Here is a 21,348-nt window from a genome sequence, read left to right as displayed (position 1 = left end):
CTGTCCATAAAAATTATGAACAGAACCGGTGACACTGCTGGAGTCCCACATGCACCTGGAACAGGTCTGACTTACTGCCGGCAATGCGAACCAGGCTCCTGCTTCGGTCATCATTGATTAATCAATTTATATTTAATAAAAACTTAAGTTGACAATGTGACAAACTAAAATGAGGCGGAATGGCAAGTAAACTCAGCTTTGTTATGGTCCAGTGTTGGTCTACATGGTGAACATGAATAAAATGGCTTTAATAAACAATGGTTTTGTAAATTACATTTGATCATCATCATCATCATCATCATTCCCCTTTTCAGTCTCTGTAAATCAAGACTTTTCTCATTGTAAAAATGACAGAAAAAAATTACATTAAATAAAATCTGAGCCACAACCTAAAAAAATGAAAACAAAACTCCTTGATTTTCACCAAAAATCTAAACAAACTGGACTCAAACACCAAGTCAAAAGATATACAAGTGAAGAAAAGTAAGCAGTGCTTACTAATACCCCCACCCAGACGCCCAACACAACACTGTTCATACCCTGCCTACCGAGTGATTCATTTGAATCTTTTTCAAAACTTTTCAAAAATGTGTAATAAATAAATAAATAAAAGCACATGTGAAGAACATGTGTGTCAGATTTGAAAAGAATCGGGTGAAAAATGTCAGAAAAATTGGATGGACAAATTGTCTAAGTTGAAATTTTCAAAAAAATATATTAAAAAAATCCAACAGCATAGTACTTAGGCACTGGAAAACTAATAATACCGTACCTTTTATTGAATGGATGGGGGAAATGACTAAAATAGCCAGCTATGAACAACTGATTTTTAAAATCAATAACATACAGGAGAAATTTAAAAAAAAAATATGGGGCCCCTTTTTGAATGAAGTGCAGAATACATCATGTTTAGCAGATGTGACTGCAGTCTTGGTTATTCCTATGATAACTTCAAGCAACATATGACTTCATCACTAATTTTTCTTCAAATTTATAAAACCCGAGTGATAGCGTTTCTGTGTTTGTTACTGCTGCGGCCATATTGCAGCTGCGTGGAGTTCCAAAAAGGCCCTAGTGACGGTTTGGTATGTAAACAAACAGACAGCTTGTGATGGAGTACACTTCAAAGTTGTTCACCATGAGAGAAATGATTTTGGTGTGTTAGCGCGGAAAGGCTTATGGATTAGTGATAAGGAGGCTATCACCCGGGTTTTACAAATTTGAAGAAAATTTAGTGATGAAAGTCAAATGCTGCTTTAAGGGATTTGTATTCTGACAATGAATTATTGTAAATGTCTGAATGTTTTATTGTCCTGGCCTAGGCCTCATCTCACCTGGAAAGATTTATAATGTAACAGAATATCCTGTCACAAGATCAAAAAATTGAATTTCAGCCATCAAACTGTGCGCTGCACCTCTCCAAGTGGTAAAGAACATGCGTCCAATTTGAAAAGAATGTGGTGAATAGTATCAAAGAAATGTATGGACAAAAATCTCAGATGGACAGAATTCCTGGTATCACTATATGCCTGAGTGGAGGTATAATAATATAAAAGGGAAACTGATAAATATGCTTAAAACTATAATAACACTTTTACACTACATTAACTATGATGAATCAATAAATATTCACCCTCAGACTGTTATCTATGTAGAGGTAGGAGCTAAGCACAAAAAACAAAACAAGACATCCATTTCTGGTGAAAAAAAATCCTCTAGTCAAAAAAATCCCTAAATCACTTTGGCAGGTAGGTATGTTACTGAACCTAACTCTAAACCTTACATGATACAAGCTAATACTTCCGGTTTGTTGAATAATGGCCAAAGTGAAATGGCCCGTCTTAAAGGGTTTGGGAACATGGATAAGGTTTCCTAACTTTGCAATATATTTTAGTTACTCATCCATACATACAAGAGAAAAAGAAAAGAAAAGCTAACTTGTGATGGATGAAGTGAAAAATCACATTTGAGCTTCACCTAATCTATTCTTGTGTTTATTTTGCAACCAAATGACACCTGGTCAGCAGCAACATCTCTATTCCAGGTCTTAAAAAATGACATAGTGACACATTTATTTGTATGTGTATGTGTGCAACACTAGTGTCTGAAACAGGTCAAGAGAGACCCTGGTGCCCTTGTGTGTGATGTGAAATAGCAGTGAGCCTGGAGCCCAGGTGTCAAACAGTTACTGAAGACTGATGGTGGCTCATTCGTGTTTCTGTCTATGGGACTGGGTCTTGGTCTCTCCAGACAGAAACATATAACCTCTAACGCCCAGAAATAGTCTTGTGAATGATACTGTCAGCATGATCTGTAGTCTATTACCTTCCTACTGCTGAGTGGATGCACAATCCGCAGTACTCAGCGGCTGTTGTGGATTAGCCTACATAACTGAACATATTTTAAAAGGGTGTAAACCAGGTATTTAGAATTTCTGGATTTAGAGTGGAGAGCTTCTCTCCTGTAAACCACAGGGTATAAAGACTTCAGGTATTATGGATGGATAATATGGTCAAAGACTTCCATCATTGTACAGTGTATGTGGTAACAGTACATCTCCTGATACAGTAACTGTTTTGTAAATTCAGTGTATGTGTCCACCATGCTGCAATGCCAAATTTCTAGTGGCACAGTAGGACAGCAAAATATACACAGAATATAATGGGGGATATCTAGTGTTATGGTGTACTACTGTCACCTACTATGTCTGACTGTGGCTCAGAGTTAATACCCCTTAACTAAAAAAAGCTCAACAGATAAAACTAACATTGACTTCAACAATACATCCTGTAACGAGGTTGTTAAAGTGCATTTGCAGCCACCAATTTGCAAGTTTGTCACTAAATGCCACAAAGTATTACATGCTGAGACCATCAAATACTATTTGTAGTATCACCTTCACTGAGGATGCAAGTGAGCCAAACGGATACTAAATGTGATGTAAATACATGCAGGTTACAGACTGGTTGATTTAGAATCGTTACCGCATCACTAGATATATGTCATCATATCACAATGTGGGCTGGTGGGAAATCTCTGGAAATGCCAGAGAAAATTTTCAAGTTGGCTCTGTCTCCATATATTGACCACAGGTTTAATGCTAAACAACTATATTCTCACCTTAACTTTACTTCTCCTCCAATGTTGCATTGCTCAGAGTTGCAGTAGCACTGAAGATGATGTCACAGTAGTTTATGCTGTACAACCTGCTACACCAGGGGAGTACACCTACAGTAGAAATCCAACATGTTGGTGGCTAAACTGATTCAAGCTATGCCAAGCTAAGGTGAGTTTACCTATAACAGGCTGTGGAAAAAAGCGGCATTTGAGTGATTCCGGGACCTCAATATCCATTAACTCAAATCTTCAGCTAAGATGGGTTTCTGATTTGTATTGGGGAATATTTACACCTCTAGTTTCCTTCATACCTCCTGATAGCATCTATGCCATGTAGAAAGAATGCAAAATGCCCACATTATTTTTTTCACGGTGGTATACATGATAGCACAGTGTGGAAGATTAGAAATTTTTCTGTTGTCATGTGATGTATAATGTATTGCCATATGTCACAACTAAGACAGACACAACACTACCAGCAACACTATGTACTGAACTATTTTCTAATGGCCAGTTTTCCTGCTTAAGTGGGCTACAGAATATTGAAATAGGTACCTGGATTTCCAACAGTGCACAACAGTCATAGTACACAGCCACCCCCCAAAGCCTAACACACCAACACCCTTCATGAGAACCTACACTCTAACTTTCCTGCTGTCTATATGTCTATAATAATTTCTGTTTTGATTCTACGCCAGACTCCATTACATTATTATGTTGTATTTCATGCCAACTGTGTTCACACAACTATAAAGTCAAACATAAAGGAAATTATTGCTATCACAACAAAATAAAACTTGTGCAAGAAAGCACTATGGAAACAAAACAGTGCTAATGAGCTGAATCCAAGCTGGTAGAGAGCAAAGTGCATTTTTAAAGAAAACAGTCCTTTTTAATCCTCCTTTCTCTTTTCTTTTCTCAGCAGGGAGACAGGGAATGACTGACATTAATTTACCTGTCTGGAGGCTTTAGGATAGCAACAGTGCTACAACTTCACTGAGTTTGTGATAAAGGCTCGACACTATCATTGGACGGTACAGTGTGCTTTACCCTCCTGCTTTCTTTTTCATCTCAGGTGGATCATTTAGAACATTCAGTGTCACCGTTGCTGTCCAAGCTGCTAATCTTGGGGCTGTCAGAGATGCGGGAGCAGTCTGGAAGGGGGGTGCACTACCCATCATCCATAGGCAGACAAGTAAGAATTGCATTGCTAACAAAGACACTGCTGAGGAGATTTGAAGTCTGAACTAGATGCTACTTGAATAGACTTGGCTTTGCTGTAAATGCTGATCAAATGACCTGGACTTCACCTTAAACCTTTGTTCCTGTTCTGTCTCGTTACACTTGTAAGACTCTGGTCTTGCTCAAAGATGCCAGATGACCAAATTTAATTTCAATATAAAAAACAAAAGAGAAAATGTATGAACCAAAAAGGAAAAGAAGAAATGAAATATTATAAGTTGTTTTGCTTGATGAGTGTTTTATTTTGCTATGGTTATGGTTATATTCTGATTTATATTTTGTATCTGTATTTTGTATTTTTATCTTATTTGTACTGAACAGTCAGTGAAAGGTTAGGTTCGTGTGTTGTGTGTGGTTAAGTTGAAACTCACACCTGTGTGTGCTGAACGTGGAGAAAAGGTCGGGTTCTACGAAATAGATCCTACTTTGCAGCTTTGGAAAGTTTTTGTGGTAAAGTAAGCCAAGCAGAAAAATTAGATTACGAACTTAGGGACTTTCTGTGGTCAAGAAAATGCTAGCCTCCTCGTGTAAGAGTTAGACCAAGGAGTACCTAATGAAGCTCTTTGTGGTTAAGCTATGCTATCTAAAGCTGAACTCTTCGTGCAGATGTCAAACCAAGTTGTGATTGACAGACGTCCAATGCACTTGTTAAACTTAAGTGAACTTTCAAATGTGTGTTTTCTTAGAGTCACCTCCCGTGGACTGATTGACATATTTCTGACGTGTTTTACATAGCAACAACTGTCAACCAGTCATATGTGTATGTTGAACTTATGTACCAAATATGGGAGTAACTGAACACAGGAGTCTTCAAAGTGAAAAAAGACTATAAAATGTAATGAAGGAGACTCTTAGGAGAAGTAGATTTTGGGAGTTCGTCATAAGAGATACTACTTAATAACTGACTTCTTTTTGATTTTCACATTTTTGTATTTTTTCTATTTTTGCCTGAAGCAATACATCATGCTTTGTTTTAACTTTTTAAACCTCAACCCTTCTTTTTGGTGAATTCTTCATTTTCTCTTGTGTTGGTTCTTCCATCTGAAACATAAATGGTAAGTTGACAATTTGAATTAAGTGACTCTCCGCTGGTAGCGGCCCGGCTAAGCTGGACCCGTTTTTATGGGGTAATGGAGTAGTCTAGAGACCACCGTTGGTCAAACAATCTCCAGAACATGCAGTTTTTTTGCCCAGATAGTCAGAGATTTAGCACACGGTGGTTAAAGATAAATAAACTGGGGCAGTAGTTCATTAACCAAAATTAATTGTGGTTTTTGTGATTTACTGTAGCTGTGTGTTTACACACTTTTCTGAAACACCTAACTCCATGAAATGGCCATGATGACAGACGTGCTGGGATTTCTCCTTTAGAGAGGAAGACTCAAACTGCTACTCAGTTTTACAACACTGGTCATAAATTATTGATGGTATTTCAAAAATAATAAAGGGATAGGGGCTGCACAAATAATTATGTATAAAGAAATACATTTTAACTAATGCAAAGATGGTAGAAGTGATGAATCACAGATTTCATGTAATTAACCCTTTTTCAGTTGGGCACTTGCCAATGCATTGATTTGAAAAATCCCACCATCTCTGAGCATAAGTTGCATAAAACATCTAAGAGCAAAGTAGAAAAACTGATGTAGAGTATGCCATTCAAAACAGAAGTTCATTCAAAAATGAATACTGTCACAGTCCGAAAATAATTGCCCAAGTCATTTTTTGACAAAAATGACTTTTTTGCCTATCTTCTCCCCATGTTTAAGTAGTTAAGTTTTGTGTGTTACCTGAAAAATCTTTAAAAAAAATTATGTAGGCAATTATTTTAGGAAGATGATGTTATAAATTTGTTTTCCTTGCATTATAATTTATATTATTTTGACCAGTTGTCAATTTATGGAAATGAATGTTGCAATATTTAACTGTTTCATTTAAATTTGGTGTCTTAATTTTTTCCAAGACCTGTGTTTCATGCTGATTGTTCTTCCTTTGAATTTTCTGCATGATAGTTAGGCCCGAGCCGAGTAAAGCCGGCCCAGGGCCTATTGAGTCTGCAGTGGGTGCATGGGGATGAAATTGCCAGTGACGCGGTCGCCTTTCACCACTGTCGCCACTCTCACACATATTCACATTCATGACAGTCAGACCTTTCCGAAGATATACATGACGTGCACAAATCGCATATTTACACCTGCTCAGAATGAATGGGAGTCAATGGGCCACGCCAAGTCGGGGTCAGTCACATGTGTGTAAGTGCATGACACGTGACATCCGACCCCACAGACATGTGGGGGACCTCGAGAGCTTTCAAATAAAGCCAAATACATGGTTGCCACGGAAACGGCTATATTGTTTATTTTTAATTTTATTTTTTTAATTTTTTTTTTTTTATTGGATTGAAATTTCCAAAATGCTGAGTCAGTGTTTTTGCTGACGTCGTATTTTAACTATCTCCTCCTTGGCCGTTTGACCAAATGAGCTCAAAATTGGTGTACAGTATCTAGAGAAGGGGGGCATCAAAAGGTAGCCGAATTTTTGGGATCGGTGTCACCGTTTTTATGTGACGATGTCGCAAACTTTGCAAAGTTTCTTCGGGAATTTACCATTACAAAAATTGATTCAGCTCAGACATACGAACACCAATTTGGCTCAAATTTGAATCAGATGTCTATCTCCCAGGCCTACACCCATTAATTAAAAGAAATTGAAATTTTGCCCTATAGCGCCCCCTACAAATGTACATTTACAAAAATGACATCAGTTCGGACATACGACCACCGATTTGGCTCAAATTTGACTCAGACATCTGTCTCCCAGACCTACACCTATCTGTCAAAAGAAACTGGTGCTAGAGTAAAGCCGGCGCTGGGCCTATTGAGTCTGCAGGGTTTTTTTTAGGCCCGAGCCGAGTAAAGCCGGCGCAGGGCCTATTGAGTCTGCAGTGGGTGCATGGGGACGAAATCGCCAGTGACGCGGTGGCCTTTCGCCACTGTCACCACTCTCACACATATTCACATTCACGGCACTGAGACCTTTCTGAAGATGTACATGACATGTGCACAAATCGCATATTTACACCTGCTCAGAATGAATGGGAGTCAATGGGCCACGCCCACTCTGGGTCAGTCACGTGTGTGTAAGTGCACGACACGTGACATCTGACCCCACAGACATGTGGGGGACCTTGAGAGCTTTCAAATAAGGCCAAATACGTGGTTACCACGGAAACGGCTATATTGTTCTTGCTCAGATTCTTATTATTTTTATTTATTTATTTTTGTCTTAGTAGGCCCGAGCCGAGTAAAGCCGGTGCAGGGCCTATTGAGTCTGCAGTGGGCGCATGGGGACGAAATCGCCAGCGACGTGGTCGCCTTTTGCCACTGTCACCACTCTCACACATATTCACATTCACGGCACTGAGACCTTTCCGACGATGTACATGACATGTGCACAAATCACATATTTACACCTGCTCAGAATGAATGGGAGTCAATGAGTGATGCCCAGTCGGGGTCAGTCACGTGGGTGTAAGTGCACGACACGTGACCTCTGACCCCACAGATATGTGGGGAAGCTTGAGAGCTTTCAAATAAGGCCAAATACGTGGTTGCCACGGAAACGGCTATATTGTTCTTGCTCAGATTATTATTTTTTTAAATTTATTTTTCTTCTCCTGCTCTTTGAGCTCAAATTTGACCCCTTGAACATTTACGAAAACTCACCAAATTTTGCCCAAAATTCACAAGTGCGAGAAATTGAATTTACATATAGGTTTCGTAGATGTTGGTAAAGAAATGTTGCGACAGCGCCCCCTTGAAAAGTGGATATACATTACGCCAATGGGACCACGTCCAACGTAAAGTTTGTTGTAGAGCCACGAAAATCGGTACACAGATTCATCATGAGGAGACAAACAAAAAAATATTATTATGGCCACGCCCCTAAACCAACCCTTAGTCGGCCATATTGGATTGAAATTTCCAAAATGCTGAGTCAGCGTTTTTGCTGACGTATTTTAACTATCTCCTCCTTGGCCGTTCTGCCAAATGAGCTGAAAATTTGTGTACAGTATCTAGAGAAGTGGGGCATCAAAAGTTAGCCGAATTTTTTTGGATCGGTCTCACTGTTTTTGTGTGATGACGTCGCAAACTTTGTAAAGTTTCTTCAGAAATTTACCATGATTTATCAGACCTGAAAGCAATTTTGTTTATAGAAATTGTGCCTTTATTTAACATGTCTCAAAGGGAGGTGCGTACAGTTTGTATGCGTAATTGCGCACACATGGCTGAGGTTGCTGTTGCAAGGAGACATCAAAATGATGAAACAAGACGCAGAGAACACATTTTTCAGCCTCATGTGAACATTTTTGGAATGACGGAAGGAAAAATAATTGACACGTAGGCCCCCTCCAACACACACTGTTATGGGGCTCTTGTAGCGAAGGCTACTTTTCCTGTCGATCTGAAGATTGTGATTACGAATTTTCACCGACATTAGGCTACAGTGTGACAAAATTATATGCACGTGACAGTCATTCAATTCAACAAACCCCATGGCCTCCCCATCTCTAAACTGAATCCGACGCCACTGCCCAGCAATACCATTTTAGAACTTCTAGATGAACTAGGGAGTGATTTGGGGCCAGTCAAAAGGAGTCATGCAATACCTTCTATGACAAAACTCCTCGCAACGTTCCTTGCGTCTCGATCGTTCCAGCACATGGTGACCATTAGTGCTGGCAGATCCCAGAACACTTTTTCCAGTGTATTGTCTCCATGACAACAACTAGTAGTGCACGCAAAATCCTAATTTAAACAGGGCGGTCTCCAAGACTTTGCACCTGTTGTCATTTGCGCAGTCCCTCTTAGTAAATCACCCACAAACCATGGTTCAACCCCACACACAAAATCCTAGAATGCATATGCAAATTAGTACACACAAATTGGATCCTTGGTAGATCTGGTCCTTCTACTCTTAAGGCATCTGTCCTCATAAATACACAGGCAAAAGAATCCTGTGATGTACACGCAAATATACAAAGACACAGCAGTGGATATATGCACGCACACTAGCACACACACTGGTTTGTTGTTAACGGTGCAGGTAAATCTGTGCTTTCCAAAGCAGTTTGAACTTTGTGTGAGACTAGCAAACATCCCTGTGTGTAAGGTAAGCAGATTTTCTGCCTTCTTGCGAAAAACTACAACAAAAGAGTGGATGGAGGGGGTGGGGAAGGCATGAAGGAGGAAGAAAGACTTGAAGAAAGGGAGGGCAAAGTAAGAGGGAGGGATAAGCAGAATGACAACGTGTTTTAGTGCTTACCTTCAACAAAAACAGACGAAGGTCAGAAAATACACATCTTCTTTGCCGAACTGTGTACACTGCCAGCACAAAGCATGTTATACTACTCATAGATAGACCAAAATCATGAGACTAAAGAAATCATGTGACAGCCATGTAGCAAAAATAGAGTACCTGCACCAAGTCTAAGCTGTTTACGCATTTCATAACAGTCTCTTCTCATGTCTGCACTGTTGAAGCAACTTATCTAACTTCATTGTATAGACATGTAGTGGAAGCCAATGGGGATGATTGAGCTGCTGTTTGGTGTCTTTAGACCAGGATGATACCTGTTTTTTTTTTTGTTTAGAGTCTTCAAGGTTGTGTATCTCTGAAGTATTTCTTCAGAGAGGCTAAAACTAAAGCACTACTGAAAATGGAGATATTTACATACAACTGGAAATACATGGACAATTTTAAAAGACAGTGTACTATTGATTTTACACTGCCTATAGATGTGTGACTTTATATAGTGAAGATGACAAAGTCATTCACTCTACAGTCTGTACAGTGTGAAGAAACTATTTATCAGTTGTTATGTTTTAATTTTTGTTGAAGCAGTATAAAACAGTTTTATAAAACAGATGTTGTACAGTAGAGATGCTGTAGATTTTCTCATTGCTGGTCAGATTCAAGGTTTTCCCTCCCATTTGAAGGTTTAGATGCCAAGTGAGTATAAGCACCACCTAAGCCAAGGTCATACTCTACAGTCTGTACAGTGTGAAGAAACTATTTATCAGTTGTTATGTTTTAATATTTGTTGAACCAGTATAAAACAGTTTTATAAAAAAAGATGTTGTACAGCAGAGATGCTGTAGATTTTCTCATTGCAGGTCAGATTCAAGGTTTTCCCTCCCATTTGAAGGTTTAGATGCCAAGTGAGTATAAGCACCACCTAAGCCAAGGTCATGTACAATTAACATACTAAATTTCCTGATATCTAACAGTTGTAGTTGGTCTCTAGTGGACCTCTGTGAAAAGCTTTGTTTTCAAGCTTTTTGGGTTTTATTTATTTTGTGTTCTTTTTTATTGAGGAACATGAAGTCTAAAAAAAAAGGACTTTCCCCTTCTGTGTATCCAAATCCCCAGTGTACCTAAATCTCTCACAAATGATAAAATGCAATAATATTACTGACATTTGTTTTACAGCAGTAAACCCAAGTATTTTCTCATTTCAGCTTTTCAGATGTATAGATCTGCTAATTTTCTGTGCATTTTACTAGGCAATCAAAATCATTTGAGTTTTTAATTAATTCAATAAAACAAGTGACTTAAAGTAAAGAATTAAAGCCGCAAGCGGCATCTAAAGGCCCTCGCCACAGGAACGTCCAGCACAAGTATGTCCATCATGCAGCAGGTGGCGCTGTAGCACCAAATTTTATGTCTTCTGATGAATGGATGTAGGCCTGGGAGATTGACAATTGACTCAAATTTGAGACAAATCAGTGTCCGTATGTCCGAACTGAACAAAAGTTTGTATAAATAAATCTGTAGGGGGTGCTATGGAGCCAAAATTCAATTTCTTCCACTGAATGGGTTTAGGCCTGCGAGATGTACCACTGAGTCAAATTTGAGCCAAATCGGTGTTCGTATGTCTGAACTGATACAATTTTTGTGAAGGTAAATTTGTAGGGGGCGCTATTGAGCAAAATGGCATTCTCTTTTGATAAATGGGTGTAGGCTTTGGAGATTGACAACTGATTCAAATTTGAGTCAAATCGGTATTCGTATGTCCAAACTGAAGCCATTATAGTAAAGGTAAAGTTGTAGGGGGTGCTACAGCGCCAAATTTCAAATTTTTCTGATAAATGGGTGTAGGTCTGGGAGATAGACGTCTGAGTCACATTTGAGCCAAATCGGTGTTCGTATGTCTGAACTGAAGATATTTTAATAAAAAAAATTTAAAAAACCTTGTAGGGGGCGCTGTAGTGCGAAATTTCAATTTCTTTTGACAAATAGGTGTAGGCCTGGGAGACAGATGTCTGAGTCAAGTTTGAGTTAAATCGGTGTTCGTATGTTCGAACTGATGTCATTTTTGTGAATGTACATTTGTAGGGGGCGCTAAAGTGCAAAATTTAAATTTCTTTCAATAAATGGCTGTAGGCCTGGGAGATAGATGTCTGATTCAAATTTGAGCCAAATCAGTGATTGTATGACCAAACTGAAGAAAGATTTGTAAAGGCAAATTTCTGACAAAACTTTGCAAACTTTGCGACCTCCTTGCAGAAAAACTGTAAAACTGATCCAAAAAATTTGGCTTAGTTTTGATGCCCCACTTCTCTAGATAGTGTACACCAATTTTGAGCTCATTTGGCCAAACAGCCAAGGAGGAGATAGTTAAAATACGACGTCAGCGAAAACGCTGACTCAGCATTTTGGAAATTTCAATCCAATATGGCTGACTTCTGGTTCATTTAGGGGCGTGGCCACAATAATATTTTTTGTTTGTCTCCTCATGATGAATCTGTGTCCCAATTTATGTGGCTCTACGACAAACTTTACGTTGGACATGCTCCCATTGACGTAATGAATTTCCACTTTTCAAGAGGGCGCCGCCGTAACATTTCTTTACCGACATCTACGAAACCTATGTGTAAATTATATTTTGCACATTTCTGAATTTTGGGAAAACTTCGGTGAGTTTTCGTGAATGTTCAGGGGGTCAAAATTGAGCTCAAACCGCAGGAGAAAGAAAAAAAAAAATTAAAGCCGCAAGCGGCATCCAAAGGCCCTGGCCATTGGGCACGTCCAGTAGAAGTATGTCCATCGTTCAGCAGGTGGCGCTCTAGCCCCAAATTTTGTGTCTTCTGATGAATGGGTGTAGGCCTGGGAGATTGACAATTGACTCAAATTTGAGACAAATCAGTGTTCGTATGTCCGAACTGGACAAATTTTTGTAAAAATAAATCTGTAGGGGGCGCTATGGAGAAGGAACCTAAAATTAAATTTCTTCCGTTGAATGGGTGTAGGCCTGCGAGATGTACCACTAAGTCAGATTTGAGCCAAATCAGTGTTCGTATGTCCGAATTAATACAATTTTCATGACAGTAAATTTGTAGGGGGTGCTATTGAGCAAAATGGTAATTTCTTTTGTTAAATGGGTGTAGGCCTTGGAGATTGAAAACTGATTCAAATCTGAGCCAAATTGGTGTTTGTATGTCTGACGTGAAGTAATTTTTGTAAAGGTAAAATTGTAGGGGGCGCTATAGCGCCAAATTTCAAATTTTTCTGATAAATGGGTGTAGGCCTGAGAGATAGACGTCTGAGTCAAATTTGAGCCAAATTGGTGTTCGTATGTCCGAACTGAAGCAATTTTAATTAAAAAAAAATTTTAAAAACTTGTTGGGGGCGCTGTAGTGTGAAATTTAAGTTTCTTTTGACAAGTAGGTGTACGCCTGGGAGACAGATGTCTGAGTCAAATTTGAGCCAAATCGGTGTTCGTATGTCCGAACTAATGTCATTTTTGTAAATGTACATTTGTAGGGGGCGCTATAGTGCGAAATTTCAATTTCTTTTAATAAATGGGTGTAGGTTTTTTTGTTTTTTTTTTCAGTATTGGTCAGGTTGCATCAGACGTGGATGATGGTCAATACATACCATGATTATTATTAATTAGTTATTCTACCTGACCTATATGTTTAATCCGATCTATGTGGTTTGCAAATATAACTTTTTTTTTTTTTGTTCTTGATTCAATGCAATGGGGCCATTGTATGCCTCTTATAGGAATAAGGGAGTGCTAGAGTAATAGTTTAGTTCAGTCTGGAAGATGTTAGATTAGATAGGGAAGGTGTGTTGCTTGTTTTAGCAGCTAGAGTCACCTTTTTGGGCGAGGTGGGATTTTGTTTGTTTGCTTTGCTGTCACCATTGATGTTTTTGTTTTGCTTTATTATTTTTATGGTGTTTGCATTGATGTACTTGTGTTATATGGCACTGGTTACTGTAGGATCATTTCTGTTGGATTTTATTTTATTTTTTGTAACCCTAAATGAGTAGTGGTCTTAATATTATTAGCTGGAATGTTAAGGGATTAAATCACCCTATTAAGAGAAAGAAGGTCTTGTCACATTTGAAACAGTTAAAGGTTGGGGTAGCGTTTTTACAAGAGACTCATCTTAAAAATTCAGACCACTTACGATTGAAAACAGGATGGGTGGGACAACTTTTTCATTCTTCTTTCCAGGCAAAAGCAAGGGGAGTTGCCATAGCAATAAATAAAGATGTGCCATTTAGTCACTCTACATCTGTGGTAGATGTTAACGGCCGCTATGTTATAGTCACAGGCTTACTTCACAGTATTAAAGTTGCACTAGTTAATATTTATGCTCCCAATTTTGACGATCCCCTGTTTTTTCAGCGCATCATTAAACATCTCCCTGATTTGAACTCACATTTTCTTATAATGGGAGGGGACTTTAATTTATGTATGGATCCTACATTGGACAAATCATCTAATAGACCAGGCAGTGTTTTAACAAAAGCAGCCTTTTATATGCAGACCATTTTAGCGGAATACGGTATCTCTGATATATGGCGATTTCTTCATCCCCAGGATAAACAATTCTCTTTTTATTCCCACGTCCATCACACATATAGCAGGATAGATTATTTTTTTATTGACAATAAACTTACTCAATTTGCTCATACATGTGAATACCAAACCATCTTAATTTCAGACCATGCTCCTCTGGTCTTGGCTTTGAATTTACCTGGAGTGAGAAACAATAGGAGACACTGGAGGTTTAATTCTTTGTTACTGTCTGATAATAATTTTGTTAAGTTCTTGTCAGAAGAAATACATTTCTTTTTAGAAGTTAACATTACTTCAGATGTATCTATCTCTACTGTCTGGGAGACCCTTAAAACCTTTATAAGAGGGCAAATTATATCCTATGTTGCTAACAGGAACAAAACTGCCAAACAAGCACAAATGAAATTAGCCAAGAAAATAGCATATATTGATGCAAGTAATGCTCAGGCCCCATCTCCTGATTTAGACAAAGAGCGCCTTAAACTTAAAACTGAGTATGACCTACTCACCTCTTATCAGGCAGAAAACTTGTTGCTTAAGAACAGAAGTGTAACCTATGAACATGGTGATAAAGCTGGGGAGATTTTGGCCAGACAGTTGAGGGGTGCGAGGGCTAAATAGCCAATTAATGGGGTAAAATTACAAAATGGGGAAGTGGTTACTAAGCAAGAAGAGATAAATAATGCTTTCAAAGATTTTTACTCCAAGCTCTACACTGCATGCAATCCAAGTTGTGCCCTCATTAATAGTTTTCTTCAAAACTTGGACATTCCGACTATATCCCCAGAACAGGCTTCAGTTTTGGATAACCCAATATCACAGGAAGAAGTAATTGCTGCTATCAAGTCACTAAAAACTAACAAATCCCCAGGCCCCGACGGCTTACCTAACGAATTCTATCACGCTTTTGGTAGTCAGTTATCCCCAATTTTGACACAAACATATGCTGACTCCTTTATGTCAGGCCAGCTTCCTCCTACTCTAAATCAGGCAGTTATAACACTCTTGGCAAAGAAAAATAAAGACCCGTTGGATTGTGCCTCCTATAGGCCAATCTCTCTGCTTAACTCAGACTATAAAATTTTAACAAAAATACTTTCCAGCAGACTTGAGGACGTATTACCCAGTATAATCTCCACAGATCAAACCGGATTTGTTAAACGGCGACCATCTTTCTTTAACATTAGACGACTATTCAACATTATGTATTCCCCCTGTCAGTCTACTTCAGAATGCCTTCTCTCTATGGATGCAGAGAAGGCATTCGATAGGGTAGAATGGAACTTTCTCTTTGAAACCCTAACTAGATTCAGATTTGGACCATTTTTTATTTCGTGGGTTAAACTTTTATATGCATGTCCCTCAGCCATGATCCTGACCAACAATCTTTACTCCAAACCTTTTAATCTTTACCGTGGAACAAGGCAGGGCTGTTCATTAAGCCCACTTTTGTTTGTTTTAGCGATCGAACCCTTAGCTATAGCTATAAGGGATAACAGTCTGATTACCGGCATCACTAGGGGAAATGCGGAGCACAAGTTATCTCTTTACGCTGATGATCTTCTTTTATATGTATCAAAAGCTGAGTCTACAATTCCACATATTATCACCTTGTTAGAAGAGTTTGGGAGAGTGTCTGGTTACAAGTTGAACCTGCAAAAAAGTGAATTGATGCTGCTTAATATTACCAGCCTTGCATTAAAGAGTATTCAGATTCCGTTTAAAATAACTCTGGACAGTTTTACTTATCTTGGTATAACGGTGACCAAAGCCTTTTCAGACCTGTTTGAACAAAACTTTGGGAGTCTTCTTACTCAAACAAAACAGGAGTTGGCTGCCTGGTCCTCACTTCCAATTTCACTTATTGGCAGGGTCAATGCAATTAGAATGATGGTCCTCCCAAAGTACTTATATGTATTCCAAAGTTTGCCTGTGTTCATTCCTGGGAGCTACTTTAAGAAATTGTATGCAATTATCTCTGTGTATATTTGGAATGGGAAGCAACCACGTTTACGTAGAGATATCTTGCAAAAGCCAAAAAGAGATGGAGGCATGGCTCTCCCAAACTTTAAAATGTATTATTGGGCTGCTAATTTGCACTGTTTAACCTTTTGGGTTCACTATAACTCTGGTAAGACTTGTCCCACATGGGTTTGCATGGAAAAGGACTCTTGTAGGTCTGTATCTCTGCCTGCTCTTCTAGCCTCTTCCATGCCCATATCTGAGACAGGTGTGTGTAGTTCCAATCCAATGGTTAACAATTCACTGAAGATATACACTCAATTCAGGAAACATTACAAATTACAGGAAAGTTGTCTTTTTGGCCCTGTTGCACACAATCACTTTTTTAAACCTTCGCTGCTTGATAGCACATTTGCTGTCTGGCACAGCAAAGGTATCAAATGCTTAGGGGACCTATTCATGCAAGGCATATTTGCCTCTTTTGATCAGCTTGCACAGAAATTTAATCTTACAGCATCACATTTCTTCAGGTATCTCCAAGTCAGGCATTATGTGAAGAACACTATAGTAGATTTTCCAAACAAGCCGAATATTACCATTTTAGATGATGTCTTTACCTTTGATCTGAAGAAAAAGGGTGCCATTTCTTTTATAATGAGGAGAATGTCTGCTATATCTCATCCTCTCAATGGGAAAACACGACAATTGTGGAGCAAAGACCTACAGGTGACAATAGGTGAAGAGGTATGGACTGCGGTTTTGAAGCAGATTCATTCGTCCTCTATATGCGCACGTCATTCTTTAATTCAGTTTAAGATTGTTCATCGGGCACACATGTCAAAGTCCAAACTGACTAAAATGTTTCCCCAAATTGATTCTACCTGTGATAGATGCAAAACAAATGAAGCAACACTGTTACACATGTTCTGGTCCTGTTCCAGTCTTGAACACTATTGGAGGAGTATTTTTGAAGCGCTTACTAATATACGAGGAGTTACGATCCCCCTTGACTCTTTAACTGCACTGTTTGGTATCGTTCCTGGAAGGCCGCAGTTACCCGCAGGAGGACTCAAGGTGGTCGCCTTCACTACTCTTTTGGCACGTCGCCTTATTCTTACAAGATGGAAGGAACCTGCCCCACCCTCTGTTGGACACTGGGTCAGAGATGTGATCTCCAACCTTAAACTCGAAAAAATCCGATATACATTACGTGGATCTGAACAGAAGTTTCATAAAGTCTGGAAATCTTTTTTAATCTTCTTTGACAATCCTATGACTCATGTACAAGGCCCTTAACAAGTCAAGATGTATTTGTAACACCTTGATATGTGACTTTATTTATATTTACAGTGCCATATTGTATATGCATATAGATTGGTGACAGCAAGGGGTTTGGGAGGGTTAAGTGGGTTTTGTTTGATTTATTTTTATTTTTTTTTTTTTTATGTTTGAATACCTGTGTGTATTCTATATTTGAAATTTACTTTAATAAATATATCTAAACAAAAAAAAAAAAAAAAAAATGGGTGTAGGCCTGGGAGATAGACGTCTGAGTCAAATTTGAGCCAAATTGGTGTTTGTATGTCTGGGCTGAAGCAATTTTTGTAATGGTAAATTCACGAAGAAACTTTGCAAAGTTTGCAATGTCGTCACACAAAAACGGTGACACCAGTCCCAAGAACTTGGCTAACTTTTGATTTCCCACTTCTCTAGATACTGTACACCGATTTTGAGCTCATTCGGCCAAACGGCCAAGGAGGAGATAGTTAAAATATGACGTCAGCGAAAACGCTGACTCAGCATTTTGGAAATTTCAATCCAATATGGCCGACTAAGGGTTGGTTTTGGGGCGTGGCCATAATAATATTTTTTGTTTGTGTCCTCAAGATGAATCCGTGTACCGATTTTCGTGGCTCTACGAAAAACTCTACGTTGGACGTGCTCCCATTGGCGTAATACATATCCACGTTTCAAGGGGGCACTGCAGCAACATTTCTTTACCGACATCTACGAAACCTATATGTAAATTAAATTTCTCGCACTTCTGAATTTTGGGCAAAATTTGGTGAGTTTTTGTAAATGTTCAGGGGGTCAAATTTGAGCTCAAAGAGCAGGAGAAGAAAAAAAAAAAATTAAAGCCACAAGCGGCATCTAAAGGCCCTCACCACGGGCACGTCCAGTAGAAGTATGTCTGTCGTTCAGCAGGTGGCGCTCTAGCACCAAATTTCAATGTCTTCTGATGAATGGGTGTAGGCCTAGGAGATTGACAACTGATTCAAATTTGACGCAGATCTTTGTTTGTATGTCCAAACTAAAGAAATTTTTGTATAAGTAAATGTGTAGGGGGTGCTATGCAGCTAAAATTAAATTTCTTCCTTTGAATGGGTGTAGGCCTGCGAGACGTACCACTGAGTCAAATTAGAGCCAAATCGGTGTTCGTATGTCAGAATTAATGCAATTTTCGCAGGAGAAAGAAAAAGGTGACCGCGACAGTGTCGATTTTGTCCCCATGTGCCCACTGCAGACTCAATAGGCCCTGCGCTGGCTTTACTCGGCTCGGGCCTAAAAAAAAAAATAAAATAAAATAAAAATAAATAATAATAATAATAATAATAATAATAATAATAATCTGAGCAAGAACAATATAGCTGTTTCTATGGCAACCACATATTTGGCCTTATTTGAAAGCTCTCAAGCTCCCCCACATGTCTGTGGGGTCAGATGTCACGTGTCGTGCACTTAAACCCATGTTCACTGACCCCGAGTGGGCGTGTCCCATTGACTCCCATTCATTCAGAGCAGGTGTAAATATGCAATTAGTGTACATGTCATGTACATCTTCGGAAAGGTCTCAGTGCCATGAATGTGAATATGTGTGAGAGTGGCGACAGTGGCAAAAGGCGACTGCGTCCCTGGCGATTTTGTCCCCATGCGCCCACTGCAGACTCAATAGGCCCTGCGCCGGCTTTACTCGGCTCGGGCCTAATAATAATAATAATCTGAGCAAGAACAATATAGTCGTTTCTATGGCAACCACGTATTTGGCCTTATTTGAAAGCTCTCGAGCTCCCCCACATGTCTGTGGGGTTGGATGTCACGTGTCATGCACTTACACACACATGACTGACCCCGAGTGGGCGTGTCCCATTGACTCCCATTCATTCTGAGCAGGTGTAAATATGCGATTAGTGCACATGTCATGTACATCTTCGGAAAGGTCTCAGTGCCATGAATGTGAATGTGTGTGAGAGTGGCGACAGTGGCAAAAGGCGACCACGTCACTGGCGATTTCGTCCCCATGCGCCCACTGCAGACTCAATAGGCCCTGCGCCGGCTTTACTCGGCTCGGGCCTAATAATAAGAATCTGAGCAAGAACAATATAGCCGTTTCTATGGCAACCACATATTTGGCCTTATTTGAAAGCTCTCGAGCTCCCCCACATGTCTGTGGGGTCAGATGTCATGTGTCGTGCACTTACACACATGTGACTGACCCAGAGTGGGCGTGGCCCATTGACTCCCATTCATTCTGAGCAGGTGTAAATATGCGATTTGTGCACATGTCATATACATCTTCGGAAAGGTCTCAGTGCCGTGAATGTGAATATGTGTGAGAGTGGCGACAGTGGCGAAAGGCGACCGCGTCACCGGCGATTTTTTCCCCATGTGCCCACTGCAGACTCAATAGGCCCTGCACCGGCTTTAGTCGGCTCGGGCCTAATTATATATGTCGTAAGCTTAAGCTTTAAAAAGAAAAGTTTTGACAATTTACAGACTGGTTGAAAAAACTAATTAGCTAATTAACATATGATGAAAACAGTTGTTGTATCCATAAATGAAATGTGAAAGTAATAAATTCTTGTGTAATAATTGTGTGACATAAAGCAAGGAAACCAGAGATGTAAAGGAAAACGGATGATAAGGATGCAGTCATAAACTATACCCCTTTTTCCAGACATATGGTCTTTACACAGTCAAAATCTCAAAACGAGACTATCAAAATATGTTAAACACAAGACAAAATAGCATCTGGAACTGCATTTAATGCACTCTCTCTCTCTCTCACACACACACACACACCAGGCAATTGGATTTAGCTGCTGCAGAGAACAGCGCAAAGTGTCATGAAGCATGTGTTGGGATTCCTCCTTTAGAGAGGACGAATCAAGCTGCTGCTCAGTTTTACAACACTGTTCACAAATTATTGATGGTATTTCAAAATAATAAAGGGACAGGGCATGAACAAACAATTACATATCAATCAATACGTTTTAAGTAATGCTAAGGTGGTGAGATGGTGAAGCACGTGAGACTGACGCTTGATGCAGACAAATTGAAACTCTGTGTCTAAAGTGAATTATCTTTGGTTTACTGGGGCTCTGTGTGTGTGTGTGTGTTTGTGTGTCACCCCCTTAAGTTATGATGCGTGGGTATGTGCTTTATGAATGTCTCTTTGTTCCTCCCGGAATTAGTGTGACAGTGCATCTTTCCTGGTAAGGGTGTGTGTATATGTGTGTATTTACTTGTTCATCTGGATGGGCTTGAGAAATAATGACTTAATGCTGAGAAACAACAGAGAGGGGGAGGCTCAGCAAATACGCACATGAACTGGAGGATTTAATTGCATTATGCAGTATGGGTGTTATGCAGTCTGTACCCAACTAGGACTGTCAAGATCACAAATGTAGTTAACAATTATTTGTCATACAAATAATTGTAATTAACTGCCTTTTTCTGTTTGTTTTGCCACAATTAAACTGTGTTGCAACAAGTTTTGTCATAGGTTTTGATAGAAACCTTTTTCTAATGGTGAAAACAAGATGATAAACAAACAAAAAAAATCATTTGAGATTACACAAATTAACTTAACAAGAGACAATTTGGGCACAGATCCAATCAGAAATCACACTGTTGGGAGCTTTGACGTGCACATTTCAATGTACTTTGGACACTAACTAACATGTCTCACAAATGGTACAGTGTTTATGTCTGGCATAAACAGTATAACATACCCATGGTTAAATTTCACATTTGTTCTCAAGGTAAACAACCCTGTGCTTATCCCATGTCCTTGATGCAGTATTTGTTGGTGACACATTTCAGTATTCATACAGGTAAGAGCACAGAGCTGCCAACTTGCACACAGACCAACA

The 21,348-nt window shown here is 39.3% G+C and overlaps 1 protein-coding gene and 1 long non-coding RNA gene across 3 annotated transcripts in view; one reads left to right on the top strand and one right to left on the bottom strand.

Annotated features, from left to right (window-relative positions):
- Positions 1-21,348, bottom strand: part of maml3 (mastermind-like transcriptional coactivator 3) — a 267,593-nt gene that overhangs the window by 72,609 nt on the left and 173,636 nt on the right. The window lies entirely within an intron of this gene.
- Positions 1,263-14,621, top strand: LOC115431041 (uncharacterized). The gene is made up of 3 exons (XR_003937051.1): positions 1,263-1,366; positions 2,798-2,800; positions 14,608-14,621. It is a non-coding gene; the product is annotated as an uncharacterized LOC115431041 (long non-coding RNA).

This window comes from Sphaeramia orbicularis, chromosome 1 (genome assembly GCF_902148855.1).
Source record: "Sphaeramia orbicularis chromosome 1, fSphaOr1.1, whole genome shotgun sequence".
In the NCBI taxonomy this organism is placed as follows: Eukaryota; Metazoa; Chordata; class Actinopteri; order Kurtiformes; family Apogonidae; genus Sphaeramia; species Sphaeramia orbicularis.
The sequence above is the reverse complement of the archived record's forward strand: the minus strand, read 5'-3'. Positions and strand labels throughout refer to the sequence as shown.